At 45.6% G+C, this 20382-nt stretch overlaps 17 non-coding genes across 17 annotated transcripts; 9 read left to right on the plus strand and 8 right to left on the minus strand.

Moving 5' to 3' along the window:
• The first annotated feature begins 2251 nt into the window (after positions 1 to 2251).
• On the plus strand, positions 2252 to 2338 carry trnay-gua (transfer RNA tyrosine (anticodon GUA)). Its single transcript is given in 2 exon segments — positions 2252 to 2288; positions 2303 to 2338. It is a non-coding gene; the product is annotated as a tRNA-Tyr (tRNA).
• Positions 2339 to 5867: 3529 nt separating this feature from the next.
• trnae-cuc (transfer RNA glutamic acid (anticodon CUC)) lies at positions 5868 to 5939 on the minus strand. The gene has a single exon. It is a non-coding gene; the product is annotated as a tRNA-Glu (tRNA).
• Positions 5940 to 6565: 626 nt separating this feature from the next.
• On the plus strand, positions 6566 to 6652 carry trnay-gua (transfer RNA tyrosine (anticodon GUA)). Its single transcript is given in 2 exon segments — positions 6566 to 6602; positions 6617 to 6652. It is a non-coding gene; the product is annotated as a tRNA-Tyr (tRNA).
• A 3546-nt stretch (positions 6653 to 10198) lies between these two features.
• trnay-gua (transfer RNA tyrosine (anticodon GUA)) lies at positions 10199 to 10285 on the plus strand. The gene is given in 2 exon segments: positions 10199 to 10235; positions 10250 to 10285. It is a non-coding gene; the product is annotated as a tRNA-Tyr (tRNA).
• A 94-nt stretch (positions 10286 to 10379) lies between these two features.
• trnae-cuc (transfer RNA glutamic acid (anticodon CUC)) lies at positions 10380 to 10451 on the minus strand. Its single transcript has one exon. It is a non-coding gene; the product is annotated as a tRNA-Glu (tRNA).
• Positions 10452 to 11957: 1506 nt separating this feature from the next.
• trnay-gua (transfer RNA tyrosine (anticodon GUA)) lies at positions 11958 to 12044 on the plus strand. The gene is given in 2 exon segments: positions 11958 to 11994; positions 12009 to 12044. It is a non-coding gene; the product is annotated as a tRNA-Tyr (tRNA).
• Positions 12045 to 12138: 94 nt separating this feature from the next.
• Positions 12139 to 12210, minus strand: trnae-cuc (transfer RNA glutamic acid (anticodon CUC)). Its single transcript has one exon. It is a non-coding gene; the product is annotated as a tRNA-Glu (tRNA).
• Positions 12211 to 13716: 1506 nt separating this feature from the next.
• trnay-gua (transfer RNA tyrosine (anticodon GUA)) lies at positions 13717 to 13803 on the plus strand. The gene is given in 2 exon segments: positions 13717 to 13753; positions 13768 to 13803. It is a non-coding gene; the product is annotated as a tRNA-Tyr (tRNA).
• A 94-nt stretch (positions 13804 to 13897) lies between these two features.
• Positions 13898 to 13969, minus strand: trnae-cuc (transfer RNA glutamic acid (anticodon CUC)). The gene has a single exon. It is a non-coding gene; the product is annotated as a tRNA-Glu (tRNA).
• A 1223-nt stretch (positions 13970 to 15192) lies between these two features.
• trnay-gua (transfer RNA tyrosine (anticodon GUA)) lies at positions 15193 to 15279 on the plus strand. The gene is given in 2 exon segments: positions 15193 to 15229; positions 15244 to 15279. It is a non-coding gene; the product is annotated as a tRNA-Tyr (tRNA).
• Positions 15280 to 15373: 94 nt separating this feature from the next.
• On the minus strand, positions 15374 to 15445 carry trnae-cuc (transfer RNA glutamic acid (anticodon CUC)). The gene has a single exon. It is a non-coding gene; the product is annotated as a tRNA-Glu (tRNA).
• Positions 15446 to 16951: 1506 nt separating this feature from the next.
• On the plus strand, positions 16952 to 17038 carry trnay-gua (transfer RNA tyrosine (anticodon GUA)). Its single transcript is given in 2 exon segments — positions 16952 to 16988; positions 17003 to 17038. It is a non-coding gene; the product is annotated as a tRNA-Tyr (tRNA).
• A 94-nt stretch (positions 17039 to 17132) lies between these two features.
• On the minus strand, positions 17133 to 17204 carry trnae-cuc (transfer RNA glutamic acid (anticodon CUC)). The gene has a single exon. It is a non-coding gene; the product is annotated as a tRNA-Glu (tRNA).
• Positions 17205 to 18427: 1223 nt separating this feature from the next.
• trnay-gua (transfer RNA tyrosine (anticodon GUA)) lies at positions 18428 to 18514 on the plus strand. Its single transcript is given in 2 exon segments — positions 18428 to 18464; positions 18479 to 18514. It is a non-coding gene; the product is annotated as a tRNA-Tyr (tRNA).
• A 94-nt stretch (positions 18515 to 18608) lies between these two features.
• trnae-cuc (transfer RNA glutamic acid (anticodon CUC)) lies at positions 18609 to 18680 on the minus strand. Its single transcript has one exon. It is a non-coding gene; the product is annotated as a tRNA-Glu (tRNA).
• Positions 18681 to 19505: 825 nt separating this feature from the next.
• trnay-gua (transfer RNA tyrosine (anticodon GUA)) lies at positions 19506 to 19592 on the plus strand. Its single transcript is given in 2 exon segments — positions 19506 to 19542; positions 19557 to 19592. It is a non-coding gene; the product is annotated as a tRNA-Tyr (tRNA).
• A 94-nt stretch (positions 19593 to 19686) lies between these two features.
• Positions 19687 to 19758, minus strand: trnae-cuc (transfer RNA glutamic acid (anticodon CUC)). Its single transcript has one exon. It is a non-coding gene; the product is annotated as a tRNA-Glu (tRNA).
• Between the last annotated feature and the right edge of the window lie 624 nt (positions 19759 to 20382).

Here is a 20382-nt window from a genome sequence, read left to right on the forward strand (position 1 = left end):
GTTGCAAGTTGTAAAGTCCAATGGATCAGCTGCACTCTCCAGGATTTTGATTTAAAGCAAGATTCTCAAGGCAAAGCCTGTATTTCTTTTGCACTCAACATCTTGAGCAGAGTACGGGGCCCTCTGTTTGGAGATCAGATGAAGTGCAGCTTTGAAAGAAATCAAGTCCTCAAGGCACTCTGCTGCAATTGATACCTGAGTTGCAAGTTGTGAAGTCCAGTGGATCAGCTGCACTCTCCAGGATTTTGATTTAAAGCAAGATTCTCAAGGCAAAGCCTGTATTTCTTTTGCACTCAACATCTTTAGCAGAGTACGGGGCCCTCTGTTTGGAGATCAGATGAAGTGCAGCTTTGAAAGAAATCAAGTCCTCAAGGCACTCTGCTGCCATTGATACCTGAGTTGCAAGTTGTGAAGTCCAATGGATCAGCTGGACTCTCCAGGATTTTGATTTAAAGCAAGGTTCTCAAGGCTAATCAAGTGGATTGATGGCACAAAGTAATACAGCATTTCCATGTTCCCATTTGACTTGCATTTCAAGGGGTGTGTTTGGTTGCCTTTGATAGCTCAGTTGGTAGAGCGGAGGACTGTAGGTATTAAAATGGCCATCCTTAGTTCGCTGGTTCAAATCCGGCTCGAAGGACATCTTATTTTCTTTGTCATTTGGTTAAATCCCTAAGCTTGGCAAATCACAACAGAATCCGACTCATCCACTTTGTCAAAAAGAAACAGAGGACTTCCCTGACCGGGAACCAAACCCCGGCCGCGGCGGTGAGAGCATCGAATCCTAGCCACTAGACCACCAGGGACAACAGCTAGACTGCGACCTGGAGAAAGACTCTTTCAAGCCCTAAACCGCCTATCCATCCACACTCTGTACATGCAATAGGGCTAAGAAGAAACAAAAGGTCTAAGACGTAATTGACACGCTGCTGCAAGGAGTCAGCCTGTAGGCCAAGCCTGGATTTCTTTTCCACTCAACATCCTGAGCAGAGTACGGGGCCCTCTGTTTGGAGATCAGATGAAGTGCAACTTTAAAACAAATCAAGTCCTCAAGGCACTCTGCTGCCATTGATACCTGAGTTGCAAGTTGTGAAGTCCAATGGATCAGCTGCACTCTCCAGGATTTTGATTTAAAGCAAGATTCTCAAGGCAAAGCCTGTATTTCTTTTGCACTCAACATCTTGAGCAGAGTACAGGGCCCTCTGTTTGGAGATCAGATGAAGTGCAGCTTTGAAAGAAATCAAGTCCTCAAGGCACTCTGCTGCCATTGATACCTGAGTTGCAAGTTGTGAAGTCCAATGGATCAGCTGCACTCTCCAGGATTTTGATTTAAAGCAAGTTTCTCAAGGCTAATCAAGTGGATTGATGGCACAAAGCCTGGATTTCTTTTCCACTCAACATCCTGAGCAGAGTACGGGGCCCTCTGTTTGGAGATCAGATGAAGTGCAGCTTTAAAACAAATCAAGTCCTCAAGGCACTCTGCTGCCATTGATACCTGAGTTGCAAGTTGTAAAGTCCAATGGATCAGCTGCACTCTCCAGGATTTTGATTTAAAGCAAGATTCTCAAGGCAAAGCCTGTATTTCTTTTGCACTCAACATCTTGAGCAGAGTACGGGGCCCTATGTTTGGAGATCAGATGAAGTGCAGCTTTGAAAGAAATCAAGTCCTCAAGGCACTCTGCTGCAATTGATACCTGTGTTGCAAGTTGTGTAGTCCAATGGATCAGCTGCACTCTCCAGAATTTTGATTTAAAGCAAGATTCTCAAGGCAAAGCCTGTATTTCTTTTGCACTCAACATCTTGAGCAGAGTACAGGGCCCTCTGTTTGGAGATCAGATGAAGTGCAGCTTTGAAACAAATCAAGTCCTCACGGCACTCTGCTGCCATTGATACCTGAGTTGCAAGTTGTGAAGTCCAATGGATCAGCTGCACTCTCCAGGATTTTGATTTAAAGCAAGATTCTCAAGGCAAAGCCTGTATTTCTATTCCACTCAACATCTTGAGCAGAGTACAGGGACCTCTGTTTGGAGATCAGATGAAGTGCAGCTTTGAAAGAAATCAAGTCCTCAAGGCACTCTGCTGCCATTGATACCTGAGTTGCAAGTTGTGAAGTCCAATGGATCAGCTGGACTCTCCAGGATTTTGATTTAAAGCAAGTTTCTCAAGGCTAATCAAGTGGATTGATGGCACAAAGCAATACAGCATTTCCATGTTCCCATTTGACTTGCATTTCAAGGGGTGTGTCCGGTTGCCTTCGATAGCTCAGTTGGTAGAGCGGAGGACTGTAGATATTAAAATGGCCATCCTTAGGTTGCTGGTTCAAATCCGGCTCGAAGGACATCTTATTTTCTTTGTCATTTGGCTAAATCCCTAAGCTTGGCAAATCACAACAGAATCCGACTCATCCACTTTGTCAAAAAGAAACAGAGGACTTCCCTGACCGGGAATCGAACCCGGGCCGCGGCAGTGAGAGCGCCGAATCCTAGCCACTAGACCACCAGGAACAACAGCTGCACTGCAACCTGCAGAAAGACTCTTTCAAGCCCTAAACCGCCTATCCATCCACACTCTGTACATGCAATGGGGCTAAGAAGAAACAAAAGGTCTAAGACGTAATTGACACGCTGCTGCAAGGAGTCAGCCTGTAGGCAAAGCCTGTATTTCTTTTCCACTCAACATCATGAGCAGAGTAAGGGCCCTCTGTTTAGAGATCAGATGAAGTGCAGCTTTGAAACAAATCAAGTCCTCAAGGCACTCTGCTGCCATTGATACCTGAGTTGCAAGTTGTGAAGTCCAATGGATCAGCTGCACTCTCCAGGATTTTGATTTAAAGCAAGATTCTCAAGGCAAAGCCTGTATTTCTTTTGCACTCAACATCTTGAGCAGAGTACGGGGCCCTATGTTTGGAGATCAGATGAAGTGCAGCTTTGAAAGAAATCAAGTCCTCAAGGCACTCTGCTGCAATTGATACCTGAGTTGCAAGTTGTGTAGTCCAATGGATCAGCTGCACTCTCCAGGATTTTGATTTAAAGCAAGTTTCTCAAGGCAAAGCCTGTATTTCTTTTACACTCAACATCTTGAGCAGAGTACGGGGCCCTCTGTTTGGAGATCAGATGAAGTGCAGCTTTGAAAGAAATGAAGTCCTCAAGGCACTCTGCTGCAATTGATACCTGAGTTGCAAGTTGTGTAGTCCAATGGATCAGCTGCACTCTCCAGGATTTTGATTTAAAGCAAGATTCTCAAGGCAAAGCCTGTATGTCTTTTGCACTCAACATCTTGAGCAGAGTACAGGGCCCTCTGTTTGGAGATCAGATGAAGTGCAGCTTTGAAAGAAATCAAGTCCTCAAGGCACTCTGCTGCCATTGATACCTGAGTTGCAAGTTGTGAAGTCCAATGGATCAGCTGCACTCTCCAGGATTTTGATTTAAAGCAAGATTCTCAAGGCAAAGCCTGTATTTCTTTTGCACTCAACATCTTTAGCAGAGTACGGGGCCCTCTGTTTGGAGATCAGATGAAGTGCAGCTTTGAAAGAAATCAAGTCCTCAAGGCACTCTGCTGCCATTGATACCTGAGTTGCAAGTTGTGAAGTCCAATGGATCAGCTGGACTCTCCAGGATTTTGATTTAAAGCAAGGTTCTCAAGGCTAATCAAGTGGATTGATGGCACAAAGTAATACAGCATTTCCATGTTCCCATTTGACTTACATTTCAAGGGGTGTGTTTGGTTGCCTTTGATAGCTCAGTTGTTAGAGCGGAGGACTGTAGGTATTAAAATGGCCATCCTTAGGTCGCTGGTTCAAATCCGGCTCGAAGGACATCTTATTTTCTTTGTCATTTGGCTAAATCCCTAAGCTTGGCAAATCACAACAGAATCCGACTCATCCACTTTGTCAAAAAGAAACAGAGGACTTCCCTGACCGGGAATCGAACCCGGGCTGCGGCGGTGAGAGCGCCTAATCCTAGCCACTAGACCACCAGGGACAACAGCTGAACTGCTACCTGCAGAAAGACTCTTTCAAGCCCTAAACCGCCTATCCATCCACACTCTGTACATGCAATGGGGCTAAGAAGAAACAAAAGGTCTAAGACGTAATTGACACGCTGCTGCAAGGAGTCAGCCTGTAGGCCAAGCCTGGATTTCTTTTCCACTCAACATCCTGAGCAGAGTACGGGGCCCTCTGTTTGGAGATCAGATGAAGTGCAGATTTAAAACAAATCAAGTCCTCAAGGCACTCTGCTGCCATTGATACCTGAGTTGCAAGTTGTGAAGTCCAAAGGATCAGCTGCACTCTCCAGGATTTTGATTTAAAGCAAGATTCTCAAGGCAAAGCCTGTATTTCTATTCCACTCAACATCTTGAGCAGAGTACAGGGACCTCTGTTTGGAGATCAGATGAAGTGCAGCTTTGAAACAAATCAAGTCCTCAAGGCACTCTGCTGCCATTGATACCTGAGTTGCAAGTTGTGAAGTCCAACGGATCAGCTGGACTCTCCAGGATTTTGATTTAAAGCAAGTTTCTCAAGGCTAATCAAGTGGATTGATGGCACAAAACAATACAGCATTTCCATGTTCCCATTTGACTTGCATTTCAAGGGGTGTGTTTGTTTGCCTTCGATAGCTCAGTTGGTAGAGCGGAGGACTGTAGGTGTTAAATTGGCCATCATTAGGTCGCTGGTTCAAATCCAGCTCGAAGGACGTCTTATTTTCTTTCTCATTTGGTTAAATCCCTAAGCTTGGCAAATCACAACAGAATCCGACGCATCCACTTTGTCAAAAAGAAACAGTGGACTTCTCTGACCGGGAATCAAACCCCGGCCGCGGCGGTGAGAGCGTTGAAGCCTAGCCACTAGACCACCAGCTACAACAGCTGCACTGTGAACTGGAGAAAGACTCTTTCTAGCCCTAAACCGGCTATCCATCCACACTCTGTACATGCAATTGGGCTAAGAAAAAACAAAAGGTCTAAAACGTAATTGACACGCTGCTGCAAGGAGTCAGCCTGAAGGCAAATCCTGTATTTCTTTTCCACTCAACATCCTGAGCAGAGTACGGGGCCATCTGTTTGGAGATCAGATGAAGTGCAGCTTTAAAACAAATCAAGTCCTCAAGGCACTCTGCTGCCATTGATACCTGAGTTGCAAGTTGTGAAGTCCAATGGATCAGCTGCACTCTCCAGGATTTTGATTTAAAGCAAGATTCTCAAGGCAAAGCCTGTATTTCTATTCCACTCAACATCTTGAGCAGAGTACAGGGCCCTCTGTTTGGAGATCAGATGAAGTGCAGCTTTGAAACAAATCAAGTCCTCAAGGCACTCTGCTGCCATTGATACCTGAGTTGCAAGTTGTGAAGTCCAATGGATCAGCTGGACTCTCCAGGATTTTGACGTAAAGCAAGATTCTCAAGGCAAAGCCTGTATTTCTATTCCACTCAACATCTTGAGCAGAGTGCAGGGCCCTCTGTTTGGAGATCAGATGAAGTGCAGCTTTGAAACAAATCAAGTCCTCAAGGCACTCTGCTGCCATTGATACCTGAGTTGCAAGTTGTGAAGTCCAATGGATCAGCTGGACTCTCCAGGATTTTGATTTAAAGCAAGTTTCTCAAGGCTAATCAAGTGGATTGATGGCACAAAGCAATACAGCATTTCCATGTTCCCATTTGACTTGCATTTCAAGGGGTGTGTTCGGTTGCCTTCGATAGCTCAGTTGGTAGAGCGGAGGACTGTAGGTATTAAAATGGCCATCTTTAGGTCGCTGGTTCAAATCCGGCTCGAAGGACATCTTATTTTCTTTGTCATTTGGCTAAATCCCTAAGCTTGGCAAATCACAACAGAATCCAACTCATCCACTTTGTCAAAAAGAAACAGAGGACTTCCCTGACCGGGAATCGAACCCAGGCCACGGCGGTGAGAGCGCCGAATCCTAGCCACTAGACCACCAGGGACAACAGCTGCACTGCGACCTGCAGAAAGACTCTTTCAAGCCCTAAACCGCCTATCCATCCACACTCTGTACATGCAATGGGGCTAAGAAGAAACAAAAGGTCTAAGACGTAATTAACACGCTGCTGCAAGGAGTCAGCCTGTAGGCAAAGCCTGTATTTCTTTTCCACTCAACATCATGAGCAGAGTAAGGGCCCTCTGTTTAGAGATCAGATGAAGTGCAGCTTTGAAACAAATCAAGTCCTCAAGGCACTCTGCTGCCATTGATACCTGAGTTGCAAGTTGTGAAGTCCAATGGATCAGCTGCACTCTCCAGGATTTTGATTTAAAGCAAGATTCTCAAGGCAAAGCCTGTATTTCTTTTGCACTCAACATCTTGAGCAGAGTACGGGGCCCTCTGTTTGGAGATCAGATGAAGTGCAGCTTTGAAAGAAATCAAGTCCTCAAGGCACTCTGCTGCAATTGATACCTGAGTTGCAAGTTGTGTAGTCCAATGGATCAGCTGCACTCTCCAGGATTTTGATTTAAAGCAAGTTTCTCAAGGCTAATCAAGTGGATTGATGGCACAAAGCAATACAGCATTTCCATGTTCCCATTTGACATGCATTTCAAGGGGTGTGTCCGGTTGCCTTCGATAGCTCAGTTGGTAGAGCGGAGGACTGTAGGTATTAAAATGGCCATCCTTAGGTCGCTGGTTCAAATCCGGCTCGAAGGACATCTTATTTTCTTTGTCATTTGGCTAAATCCCTAAGCTTGGCAAATCACAACAGAATCCGACTCATCCACTTTGTCAAAAAGAAACAGAGGACTTCCCTGACCGGGAATCGAACCCATGCCGCAGCGGTGAGAGTACCGAATCCTAGCCACTAGACCACCAGGGACAACAACTGCACTGCGACCTGCAGAAAGACTCTTTCAAGCCCTAAACCGCCTATCCATCCACACTCTGTACATGCAATGGGGCTAAGAAGAAACAAAAGGTCTAAGACGTAATTGACACGCTGCTGCAAGGAGTCAGCCTGTAGGCAAAGCCTGTATTTCTTTTCCACTCAACATCATGAGCAGAGTAAGGGCCCTCTGTTTAGAGATCAGATGAAGTGCAGCTTTGAAACAAATCAAGTCCTCAAGGCACTCTGCTGCCATTGATACCTGAGTTGCAAGTTGTGAAGTCCAATGGATCAGCTGCACTCTCCAGGATTTTGATTTAAAGCAAGATTCTCAAGGCAAAGCCTGTATTTCTTTTGCACTCAACATCTTGAGCAGAGTACGGGGCCCTATGTTTGGAGATCAGATGAAGTGCAGCTTTGAAAGAAATCAAGTCCTCAAGGCACTCTGCTGCAATTGATACCTGAGTTGCAAGTTGTGTAGTCCAATGGATCAGCTGCACTCTCCAGGATTTTGATTTAAAGCAAGTTTCTCAAGGCAAAGCCTGTATTTCTTTTACACTCAACATCTTGAGCAGAGTACGGGGCCCTCTGTTTGGAGATCAGATGAAGTGCAGCTTTGAAAGAAATGAAGTCCTCAAGGCACTCTGCTGCAATTGATACCTGAGTTGCAAGTTGTGTAGTCCAATGGATCAGCTGCACTCTCCAGGATTTTGATTTAAAGCAAGATTCTCAAGGCAAAGCCTGTATTTCTATTCCACTCAACATCTTGAGCAGAGTACAGGGACCTCTGTTTGGAGATCAGATGAAGTGCAGCTTTGAAACAAATCAAGTCCTCAAGGCACTCTGCTGCCATTGATACCTGAGTTGCAAGTTGTGAAGTCCAACGGATCAGCTGGACTCTCCAGGATTTTGATTTAAAGCAAGTTTCTCAAGGCTAATCAAGTGGATTGATGGCACAAAGCAATACAGCATTTCCATGTTCCCATTTGACTTGCATTTCAAGGGGTGTGTTCGGTTGCCTTTGATAGCTCAGTTGGTAGAGCGGAGGACTGTAGGTGTTAAATTGGCCATCATTAGGTCGCTGGTTCAAATCCAGCTCGAAGGATGTCTTATTTTCTTTCTCATTTGGTTAAATCCCTAAGCTTGGCAAATCACAACAGAATCCGACGCATCCACTTTGTCAAAAAGAAACAGTGGACTTCTCTGACCGGGAATCAAACCCCGGCCGCGGCGGTGAGAGCGTCGAAGCCTAGCCACTAGACCACCAGCTACAACAGCTGCACTGTGAACTGGAGAAAGACTCTTTCTAGCCCTAAACCGGCTATCCATCCACACTCTGTACATGCAATTGGGCTAAGAAAAAACAAAAGGTCTAAAACGTAATTGACACGCTGCTGCAAGGAGTCAGCCTGTAGGCAAAGCCTGTATTTCTTTTCCACTCAACATCATGAGCAGAGTAAGGGCCCTCTGTTTAGAGATCAGATGAAGTGCAGCTTTGAAACAAATCAAGTCCTCAAGGCACTCTGCTGCCATTGATACCTGAGTTGCAAGTTGTGAAGTCCAATGGATCAGCTGCACTCTCCAGGATTTTGATTTAAAGCAAGATTCTCAAGGCAAAGCCTGTATTTCTTTTGCACTCAACATCTTGAGCAGAGTACGGGGCCCTATGTTTGGAGATCAGATGAAGTGCAGCTTTGAAAGAAATCAAGTCCTCAAGGCACTCTGCTGCAATTGATACCTGAGTTGCAAGTTGTGTAGTCCAATGGATCAGCTGCACTCTCCAGGATTTTGATTTAAAGCAAGTTTCTCAAGGCAAAGCCTGTATTTCTTTTACACTCAACATCTTGAGCAGAGTACGGGGCCCTCTGTTTGGAGATCAGATGAAGTGCAGCTTTGAAAGAAATGAAGTCCTCAAGGCACTCTGCTGCAATTGATACCTGAGTTGCAAGTTGTGTAGTCCAATGGATCAGCTGCACTCTCCAGGATTTTGATTTAAAGCAAGATTATCAAGGCAAAGCCTGTATGTCTTTTGCACTCAACATCTTGAGCAGAGTACAGGGCCCTCTGTTTGGAGATCAGATGAAGTGCAGCTTTGAAAGAAATCAAGTCCTCAAGGCACTCTGCTGCCATTGATACCTGAGTTGCAAGTTGTGAAGTCCAATGGATCAGCTGCACTCTCCAGGATTTTGATTTAAAGCAAGATTCTCAAGGCAAAGCCTGTATTTCTTTTGCACTCAACATCTTTAGCAGAGTACGGGGCCCTCTGTTTGGAGATCAGATGAAGTGCAGCTTTGAAAGAAATCAAGTCCTCAAGGCACTCTGCTGCCATTGATACCTGAGTTGCAAGTTGTGAAGTCCAATGGATCAGCTGGACTCTCCAGGATTTTGATTTAAAGCAAGGTTCTCAAGGCTAATCAAGTGGATTGATGGCACAAAGTAATACAGCATTTCCATGTTCCCATTTGACTTGCATTTCAAGGGGTGTGTTTGGTTGCCTTTGATAGCTCAGTTGTTAGAGCGGAGGACTGTAGGTATTAAAATGGCCATCCTTAGTTCGCTGGTTCAAATCCGGCTCGAAGGACATCTTATTTTCTTTGTCATTTGGTTAAATCCCTAACCTTGGCAAATCACAACAGAATCCGACTCATCCACTTTGTCAAAAAGGAACAGAGGACTTCCCTGACCGGGAACCAAACCCCGGCAGCGGCGGTGAGAGCGTCGAATCCTAGCCACTAGACCACCAGGGACAACAGCTAGACTGTGAACTGGAGAAAGACTCTTTCAAGCCCTAAACCGCCTATCCATCCACACTCTGTACATGCCATAGGGCTAAGAAGAAACAAAAGGTCTAAGACGTAATTGACACGCTGCTGCAAGGAGTCAGCCTGTAGGCCAAGCCTGGATTTCTTTTCCACTCAACATCCTGAGCAGAGTACGGGGCCCTCTGTTTGGAGATCAGATGAAGTGCAGCTTTAAAACAAATCAAGTCCTCAAGGCACTCTGCTGCCATTGATACCTGAGTTGCAAGTTGTGAAGTCCAATGGATCAGCTGCACTCTCCAGGATTTTGATTTAAAGCAAGATTCTCAAGGCAAAGCCTGTATTTCTTTTGCACTCAACATCTTGAGCAGAGTACAGGGCCCTCTGTTTGGAGATCAGATGAAGTGCAGCTTTGAAAGAAATCAAGTCCTCAAGGCACTCTGCTGCAATTGATACCTGAGTTGCAAGTTGTGTAGTCCAATGGATCAGCTGCACTCTCCAGGATTTTGATTTAAAGCAAGTTTCTCAAGGCTAATCAAGTGGATTGATGGCACAAAGCAATACAGCATTTCCATGTTCCCATTTGAATTGCATTTCAAGGGGTGTGTTCGGTTGCCTTCGATAGCTCAGTTGGTAGAGCGGAGGACTGTAGGTATTAAAATGGCCATCCTTAGGTCGCTGGTTCAAATCCGGCTCGAAGGACATCTTATTTTCTTTCTCATTTGGCTAAATCCCTAAGCTTGGCAAATCACAACAGAATCCGACTCATCCACTTTGTCAAAAAGAAACAGAGGACTTCCCTGACCGGGAATCGAACCCAGGCCGCGGCGGTGAGAGCGCCGAATCCTAGCCACTAGACCACCAGGGACAACAGCTGCACGGCAACCTGCAGAAAGACTCTTTCAAGCCCTAAACCGCCTATCCATCCACACTCTGTACATGCAATGGGGCTAAGAAGAAACAAAAGGTCTAAGACGTAATTAACACGCTGCTGCAAGGAGTCAGCCTGTAGGCAAAGCCTGTATTTCTTTTCCACTCAACATCATGAGCAGAGTAAGGGCCCTCTGTTTAGAGATCAGATGAAGTGCAGCTTTGAAACAAATCAAGTCCTCAAGGCACTCTGCTGCCATTGATACCTGAGTTGCAAGTTGTGAAGTCCAATGGATCAGCTGCACTCTCCAGGATTTTGATTTAAAGCAAGATTCTCAAGGCAAAGCCTGTATTTCTTTTGCACTCAACATCTTTAGCAGAGTACGGGGCCCTCTGTTTGGAGATCAGATGAAGTGCAGCTTTGAAAGAAATCAAGTCCTCAAGGCACTCTGCTGCCATTGATACCTGAGTTGCAAGTTGTGAAGTCCAATGGATCAGCTGGACTCTCCAGGATTTTGATTTAAAGCAAGGTTCTCAAGGCTAATCAAGTGGATTGATGGCACAAAGTAATACAGCATTTCCATGTTCCCATTTGACTTGCATTTCAAGGGGTGTGTTTGGTTGCCTTTGATAGCTCAGTTGGTAGAGCGGAGGACTGTAGGTATTAAAATGGCCATCCTTAGTTCGCTGGTTCAAATCCGGCTCGAAGGACATCTTATTTTCTTTGTCATTTGGTTAAATCCCTAACCTTGGCAAATCACAACAGAATCCGACTCATCCACTTTGTCAAAAAGGAACAGAGGACTTCCCTGCCCGGGAACCAAACCCCGGCCGCGGCGGTGAGAGCGTCGAATCCTAGCCACTAGACCACCAGGGACAACAGCTAGACTGTGAACTGGAGAAAGACTCTTTCAAGCCCTAAACCGCCTATCCATCCACACTCTGTACATGCCATAGGGCTAAGAAGAAACAAAAGGTCTAAGACGTAATTGACACGCTGCTGCAAGGAGTCAGCCTGTAGGCCAAGCCTGGATTTCTTTTCCACTCAACATCCTGAGCAGAGTACGGGGCCCTCTGTTTGGAGATCAGATGAAGTGCAGCTTTAAAACAAATCAAGTCCTCAAGGCACTCTGCTGCCATTGATACCTGAGTTGCAAGTTGTGAAGTCCAATGGATCAGCTGCACTCTCCAGGATTTTGATTTAAAGCAAGATTCTCAAGGCAAAGCCTGTATTTCTTTTGCACTCAACATCTTGAGCAGAGTACAGGGCCCTCTGTTTGGAGATCAGATGAAGTGCAGCTTTGAAAGAAATCAAGTCCTCAAGGCACTCTGCTGCAATTGATACCTGAGTTGCAAGTTGTGTAGTCCAATGGATCAGCTGCACTCTCCAGGATTTTGATTTAAAGCAAGTTTCTCAAGGCTAATCAAGTGGATTGATGGCACAAAGCAATACAGCATTTCCATGTTCCCATTTGAATTGCATTTCAAGGGGTGTGTTCGGTTGCCTTCGATAGCTCAGTTGGTAGAGCGGAGGACTGTAGGTATTAAAATGGCCATCCTTAGGTCGCTGGTTCAAATCCGGCTCGAAGGACATCTTATTTTCTTTCTCATTTGGCTAAATCCCTAAGCTTGGCAAATCACAACAGAATCCGACTCATCCACTTTGTCAAAAAGAAACAGAGGACTTCCCTGACCGGGAATCGAACCCAGGCCGCGGCGGTGAGAGCGCCGAATCCTAGCCACTAGACCACCAGGGACAACAGCTGCACGCCGACCTGCAGAAAGACTCTTTCAAGCCCTAAACCGCCTATCCATCCACACTCTGTACATGCAATGGGGCTAAGAAGAAACAAAAGGTCTAAGACGTAATTAACACGCTGCTGCAAGGAGTCAGCCTGTAGGCAAAGCCTGTATTTCTTTTCCACTCAACATCATGAGCAGAGTAAGGGCCCTCTGTTTAGAGATCAGATGAAGTGCAGCTTTGAAACAAATCAAGTCCTCAAGGCACTCTGCTGCCATTGATACCTGAGTTGCAAGTTGTGAAGTCCAATGGATCAGCTGCACTCTCCAGGATTTTGATTTAAAGCAAGATTCTCAAGGCAAAGCCTGTATTTCTTTTGCACTCAACATCTTTAGCAGAGTACGGGGCCCTCTGTTTGGAGATCAGATGAAGTGCAGCTTTGAAAGAAATCAAGTCCTCAAGGCACTCTGCTGCCATTGATACCTGAGTTGCAAGTTGTGAAGTCCAATGGATCAGCTGGACTCTCCAGGATTTTGATTTAAAGCAAGGTTCTCAAGGCTAATCAAGTGGATTGATGGCACAAAGTAATACAGCATTTCCATGTTCCCATTTGACTTGCATTTCAAGGGGTGTGTTTGGTTGCCTTTGATAGCTCAGTTGGTAGAGCGGAGGACTGTAGGTATTAAAATGGCCATCCTTAGTTCGCTGGTTCAAATCCGGCTCGAAGGACATCTTATTTTCTTTGTCATTTGGTTAAATCCCTAACCTTGGCAAATCACAACAGAATCCGACTCATCCACTTTGTCAAAAAGGAACAGAGGACTTCCCTGCCCGGGAACCAAACCCCGGCCGCGGCGGTGAGAGCGTCGAATCCTAGCCACTAGACCACCAGGGACAACAGCTAGACTGTGAACTGGAGAAAGACTCTTTCAAGCCCTAAACCGCCTATCCATCCACACTCTGTACATGCCATAGGGCTAAGAAGAAACAAAAGGTCTAAGACGTAATTGACACGCTGCTGCAAGGAGTCAGCCTGTAGGCCAAGCCTGGATTTCTTTTCCACTCAACATCCTGAGCAGAGTACGGGGCCCTCTGTTTGGAGATCAGATGAAGTGCAGCTTTAAAACAAATCAAGTCCTCAAGGCACTCTGCTGCCATTGATACCTGAGTTGCAAGTTGTGAAGTCCAATGGATCAGCTGCACTCTCCAGGATTTTGATTTAAAGCAAGATTCTCAAGGCAAAGCCTGTATTTCTTTTGCACTCAACATCTTGAGCAGAGTACAGGGCCCTCTGTTTGGAGATCAGATGAAGTGCAGCTTTGAAAGAAATCAAGTCCTCAAGGCACTCTGCTGCAATTGATACCTGAGTTGCAAGTTGTGTAGTCCAATGGATCAGCTGCACTCTCCAGGATTTTGATTTAAAGCAAGTTTCTCAAGGCTAATCAAGTGGATTGATGGCACAAAGCAATACAGCATTTCCATGTTCCCATTTGAATTGCATTTCAAGGGGTGTGTTCGGTTGCCTTCGATAGCTCAGTTGGTAGAGCGGAGGACTGTAGGTATTAAAATGGCCATCCTTAGGTCGCTGGTTCAAATCCGGCTCGAAGGACATCTTATTTTCTTTCTCATTTGGCTAAATCCCTAAGCTTGGCAAATCACAACAGAATCCGACTCATCCACTTTGTCAAAAAGAAACAGAGGACTTCCCTGACCGGGAATCGAACCCAGGCCGCGGCGGTGAGAGCGCCGAATCCTAGCCACTAGACCACCAGGGACAACAGCTGCACGGCGACCTGCAGAAAGACTCTTTCAAGCCCTAAACCGCCTATCCATCCACACTCTGTACATGCAATGGGGCTAAGAAGAAACAAAAGGTCTAAGACGTAATTAACACGCTGCTGCAAGGAGTCAGCCTGTAGGCAAAGCCTGTATTTCTTTTCCACTCAACATCATGAGCAGAGTAAGGGCCCTCTGTTTAGAGATCAGATGAAGTGCAGCTTTGAAACAAATCAAGTCCTCAAGGCACTCTGCTGCCATTGATACCTGAGTTGCAAGTTGTGAAGTCCAATGGATCAGCTGCACTCTCCAGGATTTTGATTTAAAGCAAGATTCTCAAGGCAAAGCCTGTATTTCTTTTGCACTCAACATCTTGAGCAGAGTACGGGGCCCTATGTTTGGAGATCAGATGAAGTGCAGCTTTGAAAGAAATCAAGTCCTCAAGGCACTCTGCTGCAATTGATACCTGAGTTGCAAGTTGTGTAGTCCAATGGATCAGCTGCACTCTCCAGGATTTTGATTTAAAGCAAGTTTCTCAAGGCAAAGCCTGTATTTCTTTTACACTCAACATCTTGAGCAGAGTACGGGGCCCTCTGTTTGGAGATCAGATGAAGTGCAGCTTTGAAAGAAATCAAGTCCTCAAGGCACTCTGCTGCAATTGATACCTGAGTTGCAAGTTGTGTAGTCCAATGGATCAGCTGCACTCTCCAGGATTTTGATTTAAAGCAAGTTTCTCAAGGCAAAGCCTGTATTTCTTTTACACTCAACATCTTGAGCAGAGTACGGGGCCCTCTGTTTGGAGATCAGATGAAGTGCAGCTTTGAAAGAAATCAAGTCCTCAAGGCACTCTGCTGCCATTGATACCTGAGTTGCAAGTTGTGAAGTCCAATGGATCAGCTGCACTCTCCAGGATTTTGATTTAAAGCAAGATTCTCAAGGCAAAGCCTGTATTTCTTTTGCACTCAACATCTTGAGCAGAGTACAGGGCCCTCTGTTTGGAGATCAGATGAAGTGCAGCTTTGAAAGAAATCAAGTCCTCAAGGCACTCTGCTGCAATTGATACCTGAGTTGCAAGTTGTGTAGTCCAATGGATCAGCTGCACTCTCCAGGATTTTGATTTAAAGCAAGTTTCTCAAGGCTAATCAAGTGGATTGATGGCACAAAGCAATACAGCATTTCCATGTTCCCATTTGAATTGCATTTCAAGGGGTGTGTTCGGTTGCCTTCGATAGCTCAGTTGGTAGAGCGGAGGACTGTAGGTATTAAAATGGCCATCCTTAGGTCGCTGGTTCAAATCCGGCTCGAAGGACATCTTATTTTCTTTCTCATTTGGCTAAATCCCTAAGCTTGGCAAATCACAACAGAATCCGACTCATCCACTTTGTCAAAAAGAAACAGAGGACTTCCCTGACCGGGAATCGAACCCAGGCCGCGGCGGTGAGAGCGCCGAATCCTAGCCACTAGACCACCAGGGACAACAGCTGCACGGCGACCTGCAGAAAGACTCTTTCAAGCCCTAAACCGCCTATCCATCCACACTCTGTACATGCAATGGGGCTAAGAAGAAACAAAAGGTCTAAGACGTAATTAACACGCTGCTGCAAGGAGTCAGCCTGTAGGCAAAGCCTGTATTTCTTTTCCACTCAACATCATGAGCAGAGTAAGGGCCCTCTGTTTAGAGATCAGATGAAGTGCAGCTTTGAAACAAATCAAGTCCTCAAGGCACTCTGCTGCCATTGATACCTGAGTTGCAAGTTGTGAAGTCCAATGGATCAGCTGCACTCTCCAGGATTTTGATTTAAAGCAAGATTCTCAAGGCAAAGCCTGTATTTCTTTTGCACTCAACATCTTTAGCAGAGTACGGGGCCCTCTGTTTGGAGATCAGATGAAGTGCAGCTTTGAAAGAAATCAAGTCCTCAAGGCACTCTGCTGCCATTGATACCTGAGTTGCAAGTTGTGAAGTCCAATGGATCAGCTGGACTCTCCAGGATTTTGATTTAAAGCAAGGTTCTCAAGGCTAATCAAGTGGATTGATGGCACAAAGTAATACAGCATTTCCATGTTCCCATTTGACTTGCATTTCAAGGGGTGTGTTTGGTTGCCTTTGATAGCTCAGTTGGTAGAGCGGAGGACTGTAGGTATTAAAATGGCCATCCTTAGTTCGCTGGTTCAAATCCGGCTCGAAGGACATCTTATTTTCTTTGTCATTTGGTTAAATCCCTAACCTTGGCAAATCACAACAGAATCCGACTCATCCACTTTGTCAAAAAGGAACAGAGGACTTCCCTGCCCGGGAACCAAACCCCGGCCGCGGCGGTGAGAGCGTCGAATCCTAGCCACTAGACCACCAGGGACAACAGCTAGACTGTGAACTGGAGAAAGACTCTTTCAAGCCCTAAACCGCCTATCCATCCACACTCTGTACATGCCATAGGGCTAAGAAGAAACAAAAGGTCTAAGACGTAATTGACACGCTGCTGCAAGGAGTCAGCCTGTAGGCCAAGCCTGGATTTCTTTTCCACTCAACATCCTGAGCAGAGTACGGGGCCCTCTGTTTGGAGATCAGATGAAGTGCAGCTTTAAAACAAATCAAGTCCTCAAGGCACTCTGCTGCCATTGATACCTGAGTTGCAAGTTGTGAAGTCCAATGGATCAGCTGCACTCTCCAGGATTTTGATTTAAAGCAAGATTCTCAAGGCAAAGCCTGTATTTCTTTTGCACTCAACATCTTGAGCAGAGTACAGGGCCCTCTGTTTGGAGATCAGATGAAGTGCAGCTTTGAAAGAAATCAAGTCCTCAAGGCACTCTGCTGCAATTGATACCTGAGTTGCAAGTTGTGTAGTCCAATGGATCAGCTGCACTCTCCAGGATTTTGATTTAAAGCAAGTTTCTCAAGGCTAATCAAGTGGATTGATGGCACAAAGCAATACAGCATTTCCATGTTCCCATTTGAATTGCATTTCAAGGGGTGTGTTCGGTTGCCTTCGATAGCTCAGTTGGTAGAGCGGAGGACTGTAGGTATTAAAATGGCCATCCTTAGGTCGCTGGTTCAAATCCGGCTCGAAGGACATCTTATTTTCTTTCTCATTTGGCTAAATCCCTAAGCTTGGCAAATCACAACAGAATCCGACTCATCCACTTTGTCAAAAAGAAACAGAGGACTTCCCTGACCGGGAATCGAACCCAGGCCGCGGCGGTGAGAGCGCCGAATCCTAGCCACTAGACCACCAGGGACAACAGCTGCACGGCGACCTGCAGAAAGACTCTTTCAAGCCCTAAACCGCCTATCCATCCACACTCTGTACATGCAATGGGGCTAAGAAGAAACAAAAGGTCTAAGACGTAATTAACACGCTGCTGCAAGGAGTCAGCCTGTAGGCAAAGCCTGTATTTCTTTTCCACTCAACATCATGAGCAGAGTAAGGGCCCTCTGTTTAGAGATCAGATGAAGTGCAGCTTTGAAACAAATCAAGTCCTCAAGGCACTCTGCTGCCATTGATACCTGAGTTGCAAGTTGTGAAGTCCAATGGATCAGCTGCACTCTCCAGGATTTTGATTTAAAGCAAGATTCTCAAGGCAAAGCCTGTATTTCTTTTGCACTCAACATCTTGAGCAGAGTACGGGGCCCTATGTTTGGAGATCAGATGAAGTGCAGCTTTGAAAGAAATCAAGTCCTCAAGGCACTCTGCTGCAATTGATACCTGAGTTGCAAGTTGTGTAGTCCAATGGATCAGCTGCACTCTCCAGGATTTTGATTTAAAGCAAGTTTCTCAAGGCAAAGCCTGTATTTCTTTTACACTCAACATCTTGAGCAGAGTACGGGGCCCTCTGTTTGGAGATCAGATGAAGTGCAGCTTTGAAAGAAATCAAGTCCTCAAGGCACTCTGCTGCAATTGATACCTGAGTTGCAAGTTGTGTAGTCCAATGGATCAGCTGCACTCTCCAGGATTTTGATTTAAAGCAAGTTTCTCAAGGCAAAGCCTGTATTTCTTTTACACTCAACATCTTGAGCAGAGTACGGGGCCCTCTGTTTGGAGATCAGATGAAGTGCAGCTTTGAAAGAAATCAAGTCCTCAAGGCACTCTGCTGCCATTGATACCTGAGTTGCAAGTTGTGAAGTCCAATGGATCAGCTGCACTCTCCAGGATTTTGATTTAAAGCAAGATTCTCAAGGCAAAGCCTGTATTTCTTTTGCACTCAACATCTTGAGCAGAGTACAGGGCCCTCTGTTTGGAGATCAGATGAAGTGCAGCTTTGAAAGAAATCAAGTCCTCAAGGCACTCTGCTGCAATTGATACCTGAGTTGCAAGTTGTGTAGTCCAATGGATCAGCTGCACTCTCCAGGATTTTGATTTAAAGCAAGTTTCTCAAGGCTAATCAAGTGGATTGATGGCACAAAGCAATACAGCATTTCCATGTTCCCATTTGAATTGCATTTCAAGGGGTGTGTTCGGTTGCCTTCGATAGCTCAGTTGGTAGAGCGGAGGACTGTAGGTATTAAAATGGCCATCCTTAGGTCGCTGGTTCAAATCCGGCTCGAAGGACATCTTATTTTCTTTCTCATTTGGCTAAATCCCTAAGCTTGGCAAATCACAACAGAATCCGACTCATCCACTTTGTCAAAAAGAAACAGAGGACTTCCCTGACCGGGAATCGAACCCAGGCCGCGGCGGTGAGAGCGCCGAATCCTAGCCACTAGACCACCAGGGACAACAGCTGCACGCCGACCTGCAGAAAGACTCTTTCAAGCCCTAAACCGCCTATCCATCCACACTCTGTACATGCAATGGGGCTAAGAAGAAACAAAAGGTCTAAGACGTAATTAACACGCTGCTGCAAGGAGTCAGCCTGTAGGCAAAGCCTGTATTTCTTTTCCACTCAACATCATGAGCAGAGTAAGGGCCCTCTGTTTAGAGATCAGATGAAGTGCAGCTTTGAAACAAATCAAGTCCTCAAGGCACTCTGCTGCCATTGATACCTGAGTTGCAAGTTGTGAAGTCCAATGGATCAGCTGCACTCTCCAGGATTTTGATTTAAAGCAAGATTCTCAAGGCAAAGCCTGTATTTCTTTTGCACTCAACATCTTGAGCAGAGTACGGGGCCCTATGTTTGGAGATCAGATGAAGTGCAGCTTTGAAAGAAATCAAGTCCTCAAGGCACTCTGCTGCAATTGATACCTGAGTTGCAAGTTGTGTAGTCCAATGGATCAGCTGCACTCTCCAGGATTTTGATTTAAAGCAAGTTTCTCAAGGCAAAGCCTGTATTTCTTTTACACTCAACATCTTGAGCAGAGTACGGGGCCCTCTGTTTGGAGATCAGATGAAGTGCAGCTTTGAAAGAAATCAAGTCCTCAAGGCACTCTGCTGCAATTGATACCTGAGTTGCAAGTTGTGTAGTCCAATGGATCAGCTGCACTCTCCAGGATTTTGATTTAAAGCAAGTTTCTCAAGGCTAATCAAGTGGATTGATGGCACAAAGCAATACAGCATTTCCATGTTCCCATTTGACTTGCATTTCAAGGGGTATGTTTGGTTGCCTTCGATAGCTCAGTTGGTAGAGCGGAGGATTGTAGGTATTAAAATGGCCATCCTTAGGTCGCTGGTTCAAATCCGGCTCGAAGGACATCTTATTTTCTTTGTCATTTGGCTAAATCCCTAAGCTTGGCAAATCACAACAGAATCCGACTCATCCACTTTGTCAAAAAGAAACAGAGGACTTCCCTGACCGGGAATCGAACCCGGGCCGCGGCGGTGAGAGCACCGAATCCTAGCCACTAGACCACCAGGGACAACAGCTGAACTGCTACCTGCAGAAAGACTCTTTCAAGCCCTAAACCGCCTATCCATCCACACTCTGTACATGCAATGGGGCTAAGAAGAAACAAAAGGTCTAAGACGTAATTGACACGCTGCTGCAAGGAGTCAGCCTGTAGGCAAAGCCTGTATTTCTTTTCCACTCAACATCATGAGCAGAGTAAGGGCCCTCTGTTTAGAGATCAGATGAAGTGCAGCTTTGAAACAAATCAAGTCCTCAAGGCACTCTGCTGCCATTGATACCTGAGTTGCAAGTTGTGAAGTCCAATGGATCAGCTGCACTCTCCAGGATTTTGATTTAAAGCAAGATTCTCAAGGCAAAGCCTGTATTTCTTTTGCACTCAACATCTTTAGCAGAGTACGGGGCCCTCTGTTTGGAGATCAGATGAAGTGCAGCTTTGAAAGAAATCAAGTCCTCAAGGCACTCTGCTGCCATTGATACCTGAGTTGCAAGTTGTGAAGTCCAATGGATCAGCTGGACTCTCCAGGATTTTGATTTAAAGCAAGGTTCTCAAGGCTAATCAAGTGGATTGATGGCACAAAGTAATACAGCATTTCAGAATCAGAATCAGATCAGAATCTCTTTATTTCACCAAGTA

Source organism: Salminus brasiliensis, chromosome 3 (assembly GCF_030463535.1).
Source record: "Salminus brasiliensis chromosome 3, fSalBra1.hap2, whole genome shotgun sequence".
In the NCBI taxonomy this organism is placed as follows: Eukaryota; Metazoa; Chordata; class Actinopteri; order Characiformes; family Bryconidae; genus Salminus; species Salminus brasiliensis.